General features: G+C 50.4%; 1 long non-coding RNA gene across 1 annotated transcript; it reads right to left on the bottom strand.

Annotated features, from left to right (window-relative positions):
* Nucleotides 1-1198: 1198 nt before the first annotated feature.
* On the bottom strand, nucleotides 1199-8326 carry LOC118586607. The gene is made up of 4 exons (XR_004945392.1): nucleotides 7283-8326; nucleotides 3722-3844; nucleotides 2241-2344; nucleotides 1199-1636 (listed from the first exon to the last, which is right to left on the bottom strand). It is a non-coding gene; the product is annotated as an uncharacterized LOC118586607 (long non-coding RNA).
* Between the last annotated feature and the right edge of the window lie 494 nt (nucleotides 8327-8820).

Here is an 8820-nt window from a genome sequence, read left to right as displayed (position 1 = left end):
ACAAAACACTCATACACAAAATAAATATTTTTAAGTGGATACTTGTACTACCAGACAGAATGAAGTGACTGATTAGAACAGTGTCCTGTTGAAGTAGGGAGCTAAGAAACTATCAGCAAGGCATAGTACAGTTCACAAGTGGGCCTCTGTGTGCTTGGGAACTTACCAGAAGAGTATACTTTCAGATTGGGGGACAGAATAGACACTTGAACAGAGTCTGGCACCAGGAAGCTTCAGTGACACCCTAACTCAAGCCACTTTCAAATGCAGACTTCACATAAACACACTGAAGTGAAAGTGCACAAATGATAGTTCTGTGACCTGAAGGAAAACAGCCTAAGAAGACAGGAGCCCGGGAGACTCAAGGGCAAAAATCAACACATTTGACTGCATAGACTTAGCTTCCTACTTCACATAGACAGTCAAGCCGTGGAAGGCAGACTGAGAGGAAACAGACAAGCTTAACAGAAAGGGCTGAGCACCCGCAGCTCAGGGTCAAAGCTCTCTAACACACTACCAAGGAAGGGACAGACACTGAAATTATTACTTCTTACACTGAAAGGTCAGCCCATAAAACATGCAGTGGCTAACACTGAAATGGAGATAATTTCTACGGTAATAAGGGAAATTCAGTTTTTATAAAGGGCTTCTCCCTATTGCCGTTGTAAAGATGGCTTAATGGTTAAGAGTATACTCTCATAGAGGATTACGGAGTTTAGTTCCTAGCACTCATACTAGGCAGTCTGATTATCCTCTTCTGTCCTCCACAGGCACCCAAACACATGTGTAATACACACACACACACACACACACACACACACACACACACACAATTAGGGGCTGGGGAGATGGCTCAGTGGTTAAGAGCACTGGCTGCTCTTTCGGAGGACCCAGGTTCAATTCTCAGCACCCACATGGCAGTTCACAACTAAGTCAAGTCCCAGGGGTCCCTTCTGGCCTCTGCAGTCACTAGGTACGCACATGGTGCACAAATTTATAGGCGGGCAAAACACCTATGCACCTAAAAGTAAATTTTTTAATTAAAAATGAATCTTAAAAAAAATAAGCTTCTCTGGCTGGGCACGTGCCTTCAGTTGGTAGAGTACTTGCCTAGCATGCATGAAGTTCCAGGTTCATGCATATGCCTACATACCTCACACAGCACTACACGTACATGTTCAGGGAACGGTTCACAGAATGTTCTTAAACACGTTTATTGTTGCATGGGAGTAAATAGCCAGAGCTGAGGATGCAGAGAAGAGTGTGAGGCTGAAGGTCTTCCACCTCCCCAGCAGGAAGGCACCATAGGCTCCTCCAGCTTCTGCCTTTTCCCATTTGTCGATGCGATGGCCAACACTCACCAGCTCAGGCTTACATTGTGGGAAGTCCTCCAGCAAGATGTGCTCTGCCCAGACAGAGATGGGCTCACAGGTCCTTGTCCCTGAACAGCGTGAGGTTGTGCTTCTGGATGTGTCTCAGCAAGACCTGCCCTCGCCTCTCCAGTGTCTCAAGGATGCGCTTCAGACCTCTGGCTCCACCTTGGCTCTCCCAGAACACCTGGTCCATCTGCAGCGACTTGAGCAGCAGGTTCTGTAGACACCCTGATGCAAGAACCTTCATAACAGACTCGGGAAACCTGGGGCCGAAGTCCCAGAGCCCATGCAAGGAAGGAAAGGCGTAAGTGAGCTCAGAGAGTCTCCACATGAACCCAGAACTTGCCCCCTAGGGAACCCAGCAAAATGAGCCAGGGAAATGCCAGGTCTGTGCATGCTAGTTCCTTGTCAGAGGATTCTGTGACTTGCTGTGTCATAAAAGCCAATGGTATTGCTCTCAGGCCTCGTCTTACAGTGAAGCCTGGAGAACCAATTCTACCACTCTGGCCTCAGCTGGGCACACTTAGGGCCCCAAAAGGCCCTGAGAAGGCTGAGCTGCTTACTGGGAATAGACAAGGAAGGACAGATCCCCAGGCTAGCTCTTTCACATAGATCCAGGACGAGCTGGCCTTCAGACACTGAAGCAAGGCAGCTGGTATTCTGCAGGAACCAGAAGCCCTCTGGATCTGGGGGGACAGGTCCAATGACTATAGCCCCTCTCAGCCTTCCTCAGCCCCTGAAGCCTCAGATCCAACTTTGGTCTGATGGACTTTGGCCATCTGAGGACTGTAGTTGAGGTTCCACAGTCTACAGCAGGGCCATCAAGCCTCATCCCTCAAACCTCTACCCCATGCCCTGGATCCTCACCCATCTATGCCTTCCAGCAGCCGGAAGTTCAGCTTGTCCTCAGGATGCTGAAGGTTGCCAGCATTGTCTATGTACACCAAGTGAGATGGATCACTGCTCCGGATCTCAGGGGAAGAAGACGGACAAGGGCAGCCATTGGTACAATCAGAGTGTAACTAGTACCACTCTGTCAGTTTGTCTGTGCCACAATCCCCCCACTTGTCCACATGGTCCCGTAGCTGAGGGCTTACTCTACACCAGCACTGTGTACCATCTCTGGGGATTGTCTCAGCAGCCGCAGGAGTCATAAAACTGTTAAGCAATTTACACAGGATCACACAGCTAATATGCAACTGGGGAAAACTCAAACCTGGGCCCATAGCAGTGAGCCATAATTGCACCTTATAAATTACAAGGCAAAGGGGCTCATTCCTGGTCTAGTGGCTAGTGGGGTCAGGAGCGTGGGTGGGAACTGGGCTGGAAGGTGCAAAAGAAAAAACATACTCCACAGGGTCAAAAGCTTCATGCTACATCACACACACACACACACACACACACACACACACACACACACACACACATCTCTTCCATCTGTCCCTAAACATTCAACTATGTCCTTTATCTCTATAGATCACTGGCCATACCCTAATTTCATAGGAAGAGTCTTTAGCATCTCTTATATCCTTTCCACACTAAAACAAGCAAGACAGAATTCTCTAGTACTTAAAAAATATATGTATGGCATGGGGCTGGGGAGATGGCTCAGTGGGCAAAGGGCTTACCATGCTGAACACTAAGAACCTCATAAAAAAGCCAGGTAAGGTTTTATATATCTGCAATCCCAGTGCTGAGGAAGAGAGAGGAGGTCTGCTAAAGGCCAGTCCAACTGGATTGGCAAGTTCAGTGAGAGACCCTGACTCAAAACTAAAGCGAGGAATGATAAGGACAATACCTGATGTCAGTCTCTGGCATCCACATGCCTGCACTCACGGGAACACACACACACACTTTTAAAATCTGGTGTTTGGCAATAAGAGGCCATCTCTTCTGGCTTACACTCCCAACCACACACTGTTCCCACAGTCTCCAAAATCCCATGCTACTTCCCATAGCCATCCCTAGCAATTGAGGCTTCAGGACCAAAGCATTCCCTCTGTCTATGTTTTCTTCCTTCCATTCAAATCCCTGAAAGACCTCAAAGTTCCCTAAGTGTCCTGAGGAGCAGTGAAAACAGGGCTTCACACACACACACACACACACACACACACACACACACACACACACACACACACCCATTCCACCTCAGCTGCATTCTCAACGTCCATTTTGTCTGTTTTATATATTTGGCTTCCTAGAAGTGTTATTTCAGCCAAGGTTTGCTGGCAAAGAAAAGAAAGAAGACTGGGAAACCCCTGTGTCCAGCCATTAGGAGCATCCTCTGCAGGAGAGAGGTGTACCCAGTGCTCACATGGCAAGGCACTGTGCATGCAGAAGAAACGTACCAGTATGTGGACCAGCCGTAGCTCTTCTGGGTTCTGACATTTCTCTCGGAGTCCCTCTTCCACACAGGGATCTGAGGGTGCAGGCTCGAAGCCACAGCAGTAGCGATCCAGGCGGTCATGGACCTGCAGAGAAGGCTAGCATGGTACCTGTCTCCTCCAGACCCAGTATCAAGGCCATTTGGCCCGGTGGGCCCCACATGAGTCCCGGGCTACCTGGGGACAGAATTCAAGGGCTGTCTGTGCTAGTTTGCACTGGCCTCCAGCTAGAAGGAGGAATCTGCCCTAATTTTTTCTCTGTTTAAGCCTGGAGCTCATGTCAATATCCTGAAGATGAGCTCAGGGTCACAGGACCCCTCTATCCACTTCTGCTTCCTCTGCTTCTCACCACTACTCATCTCTTTATGTTGGCATGTTAGGAAGGGTGGCCAAGCCTAGTCCATTAAGTCTGCTAGAGCCTGGAGCCTGAAACTCCAGGACCCAACCCTGACCCCAGAGTGTCAGAATGAGTTGATGGGCAGCAGGTTGGTGTTACAGAGTTAGCCAGTGTATAAAGGACTGTCACTCAGATGACCAGCAGTCACTGCCACCTCTGCCTCATTTCCTCCTCACTGCAGACTGTATCATCCCAAGCTCAGACACATCTGGAGTCACAGGAGAACACATACAGCTGGGATTTGAAGTTGACATTGTTGAGGCATAGGTTGGGTCCCCCATTTGTGGACAAGGTGGGCTACATGTGGGAAGGGGGAGTAGGATGGTGTACCCACAGAAGCTGAACCAGGTCTCTAGCCTGGCTGACTGGCAGCAACAACAGATGATAGCTGTGGACCTGTGGCCACCACCTGCACTTGTTGCTGCCTACAGTCACAGGCTGATGGTCCTGGGTTCTCTGGTACCTTCTCCTCTTCTTTCAGCCTTAACAAACCTAAGACCAAAGCAATCAACCCACGATGAGCAATGGTGGGGACTCTGTGAGTGGCTCACACTTGCCATCCTTCAAGGAGGAGGTCAGTATCCCAGAGAGGGTGTGGCCTCTTGGGCATGTATACCAATCAAAAGCACCCAGACTTCCTGCATGGGAGCCCCTCTCCCTGCTGAACTGTGTCTGCTGGCCTCACCAATTGAGGTCCCCTAGACTGTCAGTCACACCGTGAAGATGGACCCAGGCTCCCCTGCTCTACTTTCCCTCCTCCCTGATTCCCCAGGCTCCCTGGAGCCTCATTCTTTGTTCTCTGACATTCTTTCCTTCCTTGCTGAAGTCAAGCCTTTGTTCTTGGGAATCTGACTCTCCTTGCCATGCTCCCAGAGCTTCCTACTCTCAGGGCTGTGCTCCCAGAGCTTCGTACTCTCAGGGCTGTGCTTCCAGAGCTTCTGACTCCCAGGGCTATGCTCCCTGAGCTTCTGACTCTCAGGGCTGTGCTCCCTGAGCTTCTGACTCCCAAGGCTGTGCTCCCTGAGCTTCTGACTCTCAGGGCTGTGCTCCCTGAGCTTCTGACTCTCAGGGCTGTGCTCCCTGAGCTTCTGACTTTCAGAACCGTGCTCCCTGAGCTTTCTCTCTCCCTTCCAGGTGTGTAGTTGCTAAGGCTTTAGCAGATGCTCTTGGTGTCCAACCCATGAACCCAGGTTCACCTGTAAAGGTCTCATCATCCCATTCCTGAGTTCAGAGGGGCCTTCTGGTCCCTGAATAGGCTTTGCCTACCCACGTGACAGACTGGAAGTAATATAAAATTAATGCTCCTTCCACCCAGAGGCGACCTCCAACCAATGAACTATCAGAGCTGATGTGCACACTCCATCCTCAGAGGGCTGACATGCTTCATAGGTTTCTGCAGTGCCACACAGACCCCTGTTAGGGTTAGGTCTCACTTACCCATGGCACAGCCCTCTCATGACCATTCTCTGGGGCTTTTCTTCCTGCTCTGCCTCTCTTCCCCATTATGCAGCAGACTTCCTGGGACCACTTCCTAGATGAGCTGCTCCTACTCACATCCTAGACCAAGTTCTGTTTCCAGAGAAACCCCAGCAGGGAGAGGACCCGCACCATCACTGTTGCTGCCAGGTGCACAGGGTCTTTGGATCCAGTCTTGTCAGAACCTCTGACCTCCATGCATCTCACCCCAGAACAAACAAATGTGATTTTAAAGTTTTAAAAATGAGGTGTCACCACTCTATGTCGCCACATAGAGAACCATGTAGGCAGAAGAAAGATTTAAAGCAGGGCATATGCTTTGAGCACATGGTTGTAAGAGTTCTGTTGTCTACACTCCTGGGAGGGACTGACCAGAAGTTCCCCTCAGGAGGCACTAGGACACAGCCAGGACAAATCTCTCTTACCCGCCAGTCCCACAGTCGCTCAGACCCAACCAAGAAAGCACACAGAAACTTACATTGTTTAGAAACTGTATGGCAGTGGCAGGCTTCTTGTTATCTGCTTCTTCTATTTTAAATTAACCCATTTCTGTTAGTCTATACTTTGCCACATGGCTTGTGGCTTAGCAGTGTCTTTACATATTCCTTTTCATGGCTGCGGCTGGCGGTGTCTCCCCCCAGGGATGGCTATCCACTACACACTAGTCTTCCCCAGCTCCCCCAGGGCATAGGCCCAAGACCCAGAGTCCAACATGGAGTAAGCATTTGGTGACATGACCACATGCAGGCCTAGTATTAGGAGAGCAATGGTGTTATGTGCTGGTTAGTTTTCTGCCAACCTGACACAAGCTAGGGTCATTTTGGAAGAGGGAACCTCAACTGAGAAAATGTCTCCATCAGACTGGCCTGCAGGCAAGTCTATGGGGACATTTTCTCAACTGATGATTGATATGGGAGGGCCCAGCCCACTGTGGGTGGTGTCACCCCTTCACAGGTGGTCCTGGGTGTTATACTAAACCAAGGTGAACAAGCCATGGAGAGCATGCTGGTAAGCAGCACTCATCCATGGCCACTGCTCCAGTTCCTGCCTCCAGATTCCTGCTTCCAACTCCTGCCTTTACTTCCCTTCCAATGGACTGTAAGTTGTAAGATCAAATAAACCTTTTCCTCCTATCAAAGACTATTGGGATCCAGCCCTTACATATTTCTGCGGCCTGCAGCATCCTCCCAAGCTGCTTTTGGTGGTGGTGCTTATCACGGCAATAGAAAGCAAATTAGGACTGCCTATAACCCAGAAACCTTGCCTGCTTGCCTTGCCTTTGGCTGGAGTCTGGAACATGGACATGGTAACTGCTCTGGCCTGAACACACAGCCAGAACCAGCACAGGACTGCTATTCCTGCCAAGCTTTCCACCCCCACGCTCCCCATCTCCAGGAGCTAACACATGACCCTGCTCCTGCACCACCACCACCACCACTGCTCCAGGAGCCAGCACAAGACCATGGTCCTGTCAAGCCCCTCCCCCCCAATCTCCAGGAGCCAGCGCAGGACCCTGCCCCTCTACCGCACCCCCATCTCCAGGCTGCTCTGTTCAGATTTCCAGTCATGCATCATTTATTTGCAGACATGGGCCGTGCTGGCCTCCTGAGATCTACGCCCACCTGGACTCCTGGCAGGAAGAGTGTGCTCACCAAGGTGCCAGGTTGATTATTTTGCCATGCTGTCTGTTTTGTTTTCCCATCGGCTGAACGTGACCAAGCTCAGGCTGCAGCCCACATTCCTTCAGGACTTCGCCCTTCCTCCATTCTTTGCAAAACTGAGGAGTTACCCAGAGAAATGATGATTCAGTGCACTCCCAGTACACTGAGCCAGCCCGGCAGTGCCGCAAACTGTAGCCCAATCTGGGGCTTTCAGTTAGTGAAGGCCTTGCAAAGCTCAGGCTGCAGAGGCGCCACCCTGAGAGCTTTACCAGCACAGTGCCCCAGTCTTTCCAGGGGGTTGAGAGGGACCAATTGTGAAGAGGACAGTGAGCCACGGAAGAAGACTGGCCAGTGCCCTGAGGGCCACATAGCTAGGAGTGGTGACCCATGAACTGGAAGCCAGGAAGTCTGACTCTGACCATGAAGACAGATGGTGTGGCAGGCCTATCTTCTGTGGCACTCAGCTGTGAATTCTTAGACAGGAAAATAAACAACCAAAATAAAATAAATAATTAAAATAACCAGTCTGCCCCCAGAACCCAGAATGTATTCAACACAAGGTAAAGCTTAATAAGGTCTTCTGAGTGCAAGAATAAATGAACATGAAGGACACACAAGGTCCCCAGGGAGGCCTGTAGTCACTGGAACCTGCCCTCCATACCCACCACCTAGTTTCAGGGGATGCCTGGCTCTGTCACCTTCCAAACAGAATATCTGGCTGGAACAAGACACTGCAGTTGGTCAAGGAAGGCCACGGGCCCTTCTGATAGGGATGGAAGGCCAGGCAGGGCCGGCACAGGATGTGTGTGGCTCCAGTCCTCTGACTAGGCTCACCAGGCTCCTGGGCCAAGCCAGGCAGATTCCAGAAAACAATGTCTGATATTCTTGTGGCCCACATCCTTCAGCTGGGACCCTCCTCATTTCTTGTCCACTTGGTAGTCTAAGTATCCAGAACCTCTCCTGGGGTGGGGGGTCATACTTTCCTTCATAGAAACACTATCCTTCCCAGAGAACCAATTTCTTATGTCTCAGGGCCATATGCACACATGCACATGTGGATACACATACATCCATATGCACACATACACAAAATTAAAAGTAGATAAGCCAACAAATAAACTAGGCATGATGACATGTGCTTCTAGATACAGCACTGGGGAAATGGAGACATATAGATCCCCAGATTCAGCTGCCTGCCAGGCTAGCCTAAGTGACTAGCTCCAGACCAATTTAGAAAGAAAAGAAAAGAAAGAAAAAAGGTCAACAGGCACCTGAGGAATGCAACTCAAAAGTCAACAACCTCTGGCCTGAACACACACACACACACACACACACACACACACGCACGCGCACACACACACACACACACACACACACGCACGCACGCACGCGCGCACACACACACACGCACACGCACACACACACACACACACGCATTTGCGCGCACACACGCACACGCATGCATACGCGCACACACACGCACACGCACACACACCCCTATCCACCTACCCATACACGTACGGGAAGAG

The sequence above is a fragment of the Onychomys torridus genome, chromosome 7 (genome assembly GCF_903995425.1).
Source record: "Onychomys torridus chromosome 7, mOncTor1.1, whole genome shotgun sequence".
Classification (NCBI taxonomy): Eukaryota; Metazoa; Chordata; class Mammalia; order Rodentia; family Cricetidae; genus Onychomys; species Onychomys torridus.
The sequence above is the reverse complement of the archived record's forward strand: the minus strand, read 5'-3'. Positions and strand labels throughout refer to the sequence as shown.